This window comes from Cibotium barometz, chromosome 16, assembly GCF_041138505.1.
Source record: "Cibotium barometz isolate CiBa-2024 chromosome 16, ASM4113850v1, whole genome shotgun sequence".
In the NCBI taxonomy this organism is placed as follows: domain Eukaryota; kingdom Viridiplantae; phylum Streptophyta; class Polypodiopsida; order Cyatheales; family Cibotiaceae; genus Cibotium; species Cibotium barometz.
The window spans coordinates 9426860-9436373 of NC_141061.1; positions in this window are offsets into that span (position 1 = coordinate 9426860).

Consider the following 9514-nt stretch of genomic DNA (forward strand, 5'->3'; position numbering starts at 1 on the left):
CTTACCCAAGAAGTATGGCCAATGCAGCTGCCAAGGTTTTGCAAATCCTGGATGTGGGAACACAATCTCCCTCTCTCCAAGCGTGCTTCCTGGGATAGGGAGGCGGCCTCCTCTTTAGTTATAGATCCTCAAAATGGCGTGCGAGTCTAACTCGGCTCGTTCCTCGAGTTGTAGCGCGAAAGAGATGAGATGCTCGAAGGCAAACGCAGTCATGTCTTGACTGGGTGAGGTCGGGAACACCAGATAAGTATAGAACTTTCATTTATAAAAACAATTTCTTTGATTAAAATTTCTTCATTAAATGAAAGCTTACAAAAAAAAATACAATATGAAAATGCTTTTTTTGAGTTTTAATTATCAATTTTTTATAAGAATTCATTTGTCCTTATTATTAGCTTTTAACAAAGCTCTGATACCAGCTGCTGTGAGATCCCCCCTCCGGGGTTCTGACGGCAGAAGCGACATCGACCTCCCACGTGGGGCAGGGATCCACACTCGAGGCCTTGCTCGTCCGGGACGAGAGGCTAGCCCGGGCCGTTCCTCCGAAACCGAGCCCGAAAAGACTCCCCTCGCCCTCGAAAGGCATGGGTGATTCCTCCTTGGGAAAATTCTTAACGGGGGAATTATTCTAACGAGTCAAAGTCTTAGCTAGTTAAACTGATCTGACCGAACCTGAAGTCACATAGTCAAATCAAGAAGAGACTTGCACTTGGTCCATGAAATCACCGCTTTTTTCCTCCTTTACGAGGCACATCCCGCTGATCCCCTCCCACAGAACAAGGTCTTCTCAGGATTTAATCTAGTTGACGTAACTAATCGTATCTAGTTGTTTCACAGGAATCGTCCAATCCAGCCTAACCCCATCCGGCCCATGGGTTAGCCAACCACACCCAACCACTGTATTGGTGGGATTCCTTTATAAGATTTGGTTGTATTTTTGCCCGAGTATCGAGGAAAAGAGTTCCCAGGCCCCCTAGCCAGCGATTCGTGCAAAAATTAAGGTAGGCATACCACATACACACCTAATATGAAATTGCCATTTATAACAGATTTGGCTGGCTTTAAACAATCCTTCAATAGAAATCATAATATTATTGATCATCATCTTCCAAAATTCCGAGTCCATTGTATTACGAAATGTGTTCTTTGGACTCTCCGTTGAAGACCAGCTAGCCAACCAACGAGATCCAGTATCAAAATTTGGTTCCCAAAATCTTTCCTTTTAGTCCATCGGAATCTTTCTCGATGTACACATGGGTGTCCTAGCAACCGCGAGCCCGTGCATTGCCTGGTCTTAACAACCCTCTAGGATCCTCCTTAGGTGTCCTAGTACTTCACTTAGGGGTCGCTTCGTCAGTCCTTGCCCATCGTACCAGAAGCGCACTATTTTAACCGTACCGAGGTTGGTCAAGACCGTACCGAGGTTGGTCAAGACCGTACCGAGGTTGGTCAAGACCTCGACAGGCTTTGTCGCGGGTGACGTTCCTTGACGACTCCCCGCCAGTTGTTCCAACGAACCTCCTCTTAGTAAAACACATGCCAAATGCTTCCTTCAGCATTTTGGCATAAAACAGTCCTTTGAATGAAAAATAGAGGTTCCAATGCAAGTAAAATTCTAGTTTGAGATTGGTTCTAAAAACCCCTTTTTCCATAATTCCTAGTTTCATAATGAGGATCCTTGATCTCTCATGAGAGTAATCTACCCATCATTTTGTCTGTTCGTCCAACTAAATTCTTGGTGAGTTCGATCAAAGAAAAAACTACTTTAGTTCTGGTAGTCTATTCTTTGTGTTTAGGAACTGGAATTGGTCAGAAAATTTTTGCTTGATTCAGATCGAGAGATGGACAAGTAAGGTTACTATCCATCCCTCTTGTAGTCTAACCAAATTCATTCGGTTTAGTTTTAACAAGGATTCCTTTCAGATAAACATCTAGTTTTGGGTAAATATCAATTTAGTGATTTTACCAATTAAAATATCCAAAGATTCAAATCCATCTTTTCTTAAATATCATAAAAATTCTTCTTTTAACTAAATACCAATACCTATTTTTTTGAATAAACTTGAAATCCCTCTTTTTCTCATTTAATGAGTGCAATCCAATTATCATGGGAATTCCTCTTTTTACCATAAATTAAATATATCTAAAATTCTTCTTAAAAATTATATATAAATATCTATTAATTCTATTATGCTAGAAATTCCACTTTCTCATTCAAATGGTTGAATTCCAAATATGGTGGGAATTCCTCTTTCATCATTTAAATTTATCTATGCATACAAATAAATGTAACTAAATTTTCTCTTAAAATTTAAATAAAAATCTCCATTAATTCCTTTACACTAGAAATTCCACTTTTCATTCAAATGATTGAATTCCAATTATGGTGGGAATTCCTCTTTCATCATTTAAATTTATCCATACAAAAAGATAAATTTAACTAAATTTTCTCTTAAAATTTAAATAAAAATCTCCATTAATTCCTTTACACTAGAAATTCCACTTTTCATTCAAATGATTGAATTCCAATTATGGTGGGAATTCCTTTTTCATCATTTAAATTTATCTATGCAAAAAGATAAATTTAACTAAATTTTCTCTTATATTTTAAATAAAAATCTCCATTCATTCCTTTACACTAGAAATTCCACTTTTCATTCAAATGATTGAATTCCAATTATGGTGGGAATTTCTCTTTCATCATTTAAATTTATCTATACAAAACAATAAATTTAACTAAAATTCTTCTTTAATTTTTAAATAAAATATACATTATTTTAGTATTCCAAATTTTTCTCTTTCCTCATTGGAATACATGGATTTCCATTGTCATGGAAATTTCTCTTTTATCAGAAAAATGAATTACTAGAAATTCCTTTTTCTCCCTAATTAACTAATTATGCATAAACATAAAAATCAATTTTTCCATGGTTATGATGAGAATTATTCAATTAACCTAGGATGACAATTCCTTGAATATGGTAGGAAGTCCTCTTTTCATATTATGTACAAAAATGATTTATGTGTTAATTTTTTAAAAATTTTGCCATAGCTCCGCTGCTATTACTGATAATTTTTAATAATTTTGAAAACATGAAGTTTTAGTAATACAATATAATAGAATAACTATCATTTGGATCAATATCCAATTAAGTAGCATAAAAGCATTAAAAAGCCACTTCTTTGGTCTCTAATTTGACAAGCATAGAAATTACTTTTAGATTTGAGAATTGCTTCATGAGAAGCATCATTTGCATATAGAATAGGTCATAGGAATGACCATTCTTTGGGGGAGAGAGAGATATGCTTAAAAATATTTTAATTTAAGCATAAATGAAAACTTATGTGATTTATCACTAAAATTCATTAGAGAGCTTCAATTGTATTAAAGATCCATTCAATTGAATGCTTCTCAAGCTTGAGAGGGATTGAGAAGTGAGAAACATTTAGAGATTAAGAAAAAAGACCATAAATCACACTTTACCTCTTATTTTGCTTGATTCTTTAGTCTAAGGAGAGGCCCCCAACCAATCAATTGGTTTAGTATATTGATGAAGACTCCCAGGAAGGTTGAAGAGAGAGAGAAGCTCCAATCTCTTCAATTTGTAGAGGATTATTAGAGGATAATAAAAAATATACTTATTTTAGAGTAATACCGGCATAGTTTAGTTCATAGATGAGAATACAAAATAAGGAGAGTCTATTTATAGGTGAGGGAGGCCACTAACTGAGTCCAACTAAGTTCTAGAATTTTCCAGCTTGAGTTTGGCTGAATTTGGACGAGTTTGGCTCCCTTTTTTATTTGGTTTGATCCAGGAGAGAGGAGAGATAAAAATATCTTATTATTTTTTAGTTTAAAACTCCTCCACACATGTGAATTAGGCACCTCCTTGAAGGCTCCCCTTTTCCTTACCAAGATGTCAAAAATGAATGATTACTCCAAAATATCTCATTTTTTTAGTAATATTTCATAATTTTTAACTAATAAATCCTGTACTCAGTCAACTCTTCATCTTATGTGGGCATTTACTCATTTTTGGGTATTTTCTTTTATTCATTGGATTTATCTCATCCCAACACTTGGATTAATCTTATTGGTCCATAGGAACCTTAATTGGACCATAATCCAAAATTTTCAGAAAATCTTGACCCTTAGGTTAAGTCTTCTAAATCATTTTTAATTAATTCCAATAAAAACCTTGGATTTTTTTTTATTTTTTGTTTTAAGGAAACATATTTTTGATATTTGTAGAATTTATATGTCCAAAAATATCCCAATATTGAATTACCACTCTCTAGAAATTTTTTATCTCACTAGGCAAAACAAGAAAAAATAATATTTTCTTGTATTCGAAAACAGGAAATGATTACAAGGTATTGAAGTAAAAGCTTATTCATTATTCAGGCTAAGGAGAAATCTTACATCCTCTCCCACTTGAAACGCGAGATGTCCCCATCTCGCAAAGTGGGGGTAATCCTTCGCCAACTCTTCTTCTCTCTCCTAGGTGGCGTCTTCTAGACGGAAGAACTTCCACTTTACTAAGAATTCTCTAAGGACTCTACTCCTGAGAATCTTCTCCTGAACCTCAAGGATTTCCTCAGGTTGGAGTACCATTTGGCCTTGAGTCGGAGAGATTAATTGTTCATCATCAAGCACGTGACTCGGGCTCGGTACATACTTCTTAAGCAAACTGACGTGGAATACATCATGTACCTTGACATGGGGAGGCAAAAGAAGTTTGTAGGCTAGATCGCCCACTTTCTTTATAACAGCATAAGGCCCACAGTATCTGGGTGAGAGCTTCTTGTACTTCCCTAAGGATAAGGAACTTCTTTCTGGTCGTACACGAATGAAGACCATATCTGATTCTTCAAACTCTCTCTCTGATCTCTTTTTATCAGCATACTGCCTTTGTCTATCTTGGGCTGCCTTAATATCTTTACGGATTGATTGCATATGCTAGTCCATGTTATCAAGCATTTGTCTGGACATTTTGACTCTAATCAATGGGTCATACCAAGTCAATGGTGTAAGGCAATCTTGTCCATACAAAGCTTTGAAAGGACTCATCACAATGCTTTGATGATAAGAAGCATTATAAGCAAATTCGACCAGATTCAAATGGCTTAACCACTTCTTGGGTTCCCTGCCCACAGCATGACCGAAGGATATCTTCAATTACATGGTTCACTCTTTCAGTCTGGCCATCTATTTCGGAGTGATAGGTTGTGCTAAGATCTAAGAAAGTTCCTACTACTTCGAAGAATGCACTCTAGAATTTCGATGTGAATTTGGGATCTCTGTCACTCACTATCATCCTGGGTAAGCCGTGCAATCTAAAGATTTCTTTAAGGAAAACTCTGGCAACATCCACTGTACAGTATGTTTCTTTCACTGGAATCAGATGGGTAACTTTGGTTAGACTGTCAACTACCACAAAAATGGAGTTGTAACCTGATTTTACTAAAGGTAATCGAGTGACAAAGTCCATACTGATACATTCCCACTTCATCTGTGGAATGTCTAGAGGTTGCAGTTTCCGTGGCATCTTGACTCTCTTTGCCTTGACTCTTTGTGTTGTTCACTCTTATTTTGGGAGAGCGTGTTTTTATAATTGATGCTTTTCATTATTAGTAATTTCTTAAATTTGTTTGTACGCATTGTCGCACTTCCATTCCCACTTTCTTGCACACTATAAAGGTGTGTGCACGCGTGCATGCATGTGTGTGATCAGGATATTTAGGGGCACATAAGGGATGTCTTAATATGAAAAGGGGTACATAAGAGGTATATCTAAACCTCCAACATATGTAAGTAGGGGGTTTTATAAATACCCTCGAACGTAGGTGCTATATAGGGTTTTCATGTACCACGGGACCCTTTTGTACTTCTTGATACTTCTTGAAGAAATAATTAAAAACTCATAAAATATATCAAAATTAAAACAAAGACTTGAATTAAATTGAAATCAAATAACATAGCATAACACAAAGCAAGGGAAATACAATAACATCACCATCAAGACAAGATTGGGTGCAATCTCCCCCGCCCATGCCGTGTAGCTCCACTTCCACGACATGAGTATTTAGAGAATTTTTATTCATAGCCCAAGGAGCTAACTAAGAATAGATGAGCATACAAATCGGGCTTGCTTTTCCCACTTTTGGGGTAATTCTTTACATATTTTTAATCATATCAAAATCTCTAGAGCATCAAACCATATGACCCGTCATGGAGCGAATGGTTTGAACATATGAAGCCAATGGATGTGAAAGGATGTGAAAGGCTATGCTTGCATTGCTCTTTGGGTAATAGTTTGATGGAGATTGGTTATCCAATGGTTAAAAACAAGCCTTCTTTCAACCATATATAAACATAAATCCATAAACGTTTTGTCTTTAATTTAAATTCAAAAAAATTACCAAAATTACCTGTTTCTTTATCTCTTTCACCTCTTTGTCTAGAAGTCTTTGACCGCTTCAAGAAGATTAAATTAAACCAAAGCTCTGATACCGCTGTCTCACACGGGACCCTTTTGTACTTCTTGAAGAAATAATTAAAAACTCATATAAGATATCAAAATTAAAACAAAGACTTGAATTAAACTGAAATTAAATAACATAGCATAGCACAACGCAAGGGAAACAAAATAACATCACCATCAAGACAAGATTGGGTGCAATCTCCCCTCCCATGCCGTGTAGCTCCACTTCCACGATATGAGTATTTAGAGAATTTTTATTCATAAAAATAGCCAAGGAGCTAAGAATAGATGAGCATACAAATCTTGCTTTTGCCACTTTTGGGGTATTTCTTTACATATTTTTAATCAAATAAAAATTTTTAAGGTTTGTATATAAACACCATATTAGATAATTTGAAAAAAATCCCATTCCCATTTGCAAAATGGGATCAGGGTGAATTTGTCCAAAAGTTTGTCAAAACCCCCTTATGTGATATATCATTGGAAAGATCTTGAAGAGTAGAATATAAATCTATGATCTTTGACAAATTTAGATGTGGTATGTTTAATGTGCAAAAGTGTATACTTTACATTGGGAAAGGAATAATTGGTGCCCAATTCTGATCCTTTGTGTCCCTATTGGGTGTTGCATCTAAATCGAAAGACAAGATTCCCTCCACCCATTGGAGCTCATCCTCGCTCTTTGGCTTGAGAATTGACCGCTTCATGCACAATGGACACGGATGGAGGCATTGTGCACTATTGTCACAATTACACATGCATTTTATGGTCTTCAAATCACCACCTAGATGCCAATCCACATGAAAGGAGCCCACACTATCCACTTCAAGCTCCTTCCCATTCATCTGTTGTTTGATGACTTATAGAATTTGAGGGCATCGTTGAAGCATCCAATTAAACACCTCAGTGTTCTCCTTTGGAACCTCAAAGGCTCCAAGCCCCCAATTATCCTTCTCAGATTGAATACTGAAAGAAGGGATTTTATCCTTGTACTTAGCATATGCCATTTCTTCATTCATATATGTGACTCCCATTCGCTCCAATCTTTTCCCTTTTACTAGTTGAGCCTCATCCAACTTCAGTATACGCGATAGGACTCCCTCCGATTCTCCATATCACATGAACTAAGCCAAACAGCACATGTAATTCATGTTATTGATAAGGTAAATTTGTAAGTTAAACGATAAATGCTCAAACCCAACCTTGATGTGAAACCTTATAGAATCGGATCATATTTGTTTGAAGGTTCTTTAGGTCCACAAAGAGGTTGTTGTATGTGTTTTAGTGTACTTCAAGCCTATCCTTGGACTTAGGATCTAAAACCATTGTTCCTTCTACATGAATATACTCACCAAGGATTGATTCAACATCTGCATTGCTTGCCTTATTTTCTAATGATACTTTGTAGGAAGGAGGAAGAAAGTGCCCTCGAATCCCTCGGGTATGAAGGGCTCCTTTGATGACTCCATAAATTCCCTCGTAACCCTTGCAAGTGACTGATGTCAGCTTCATCACATGCATCTTGTACATCCCTTGCACTAATAAGCCCCTTGATGTCTTGCATAATTTCCTTTGTAACCACCTTAACAACTCCCTTGTAATTTGGATCATAGATGATTGATGTTATCTCTTTGTTCTTCATGCAAGCTTTGAAAACGACCACACCAGATGCATTAGCTAAGAAATTCCTGGGACAAAAGGAAACCACCATTAGATTTATTAGGAAAAACCTTTAAATTAACATATACATAAAAAATACAAACAAAAAATTCCATGGAAACATACCTTGTTTGCCATGACCTTCCGTTTCCTTGTGCCGCCTTGCCCTGAAAGATTTTCAATATTAGAAAGCTTTCGTTTACACTCACGTGCACCAATTGGTGTGTGCTTCAACCTCCTTATTCTTCTTTGTAACAACCTAGATAATTTATCTCTTTGATTATTTATGAGTGTTTCTTGTTCCTTATTTTTCATGTCTAGGTCGTGTGAATGTTTTTTCAAATCTTCAATACTGGATTGAAGACTTGAATTAATTGAGTGTAAGTATTGGTTTTGGAGACCACCACTAACGGAAAGTCTTTTACAATAACCTAAGAGCCCATTTTTCCCATCACCTACATATCGAACAAAACTAGTCAAAACACAAAATGGTGAACTGTACAAAGTCAAAGGATCATAGGAGAAGAGATTCCCATCCACCTAAAGATCAACATTCTTCTTCCCCTCATTTCTTAGTGTAGACATGGTTGAATTAAGTAATGGTTGCCTAACATATGGGCGTTTTACTAGTGCATAATCTTCATCTATACGAATGTGAATGTCTACTTTACGCTTTCTACCATTCGTAATATCATCTAAAGGCATGTCTAATTCAAGATGACAGAAAAATATGATTAATAGAAGATTAGAAAAGAGATTTATATAGGTAATAATATTCTAACATTTGGAATGATCCTAGAGAAATATATATTAAGAATATATCTCTCTAAAAAAACCATATTTGATACTCCAAAAATAAAGATTCTAGTCATGATAAGGAGATATGGTAAGACTGAAAGGAGTGGGGTGGCATTAAATGAGATAAGGATTTGAAAATGATATTAAAAAATGAACCTTTCAATATATGTGTGTGTGTGTGTGGGGGGGGGGGGGGGGAGGGAGGAAAGTTTAAAATGAAATACACTAAAATGTGAAAAGTATTAAAAAGTCATTATTTTAGTGGCCTCAAAAAATACCCTTCTATTTTGGAATATAAAATATTAGAATGCATCTTGTAATTATTAGATAGCATAGAAGTTAGGAAGATATAACAAGAGTGAAGATTCTGAGGAAGTTATGAAGATATGACAAGATTGTTATGAGGTAGTTATGACTAAGAAATGATATAAAAAATTCACTTTTTGGGTTTATATATATATAAGGAAAGTTTTTTTAGAAAAACTTAAAAAAAATAAAAAAATAAAAAAATAAATTTTGGGCCCCCCCTAATGGGCGTGGTGATGCCACTTGCATCTAAAAGTAATGTAACT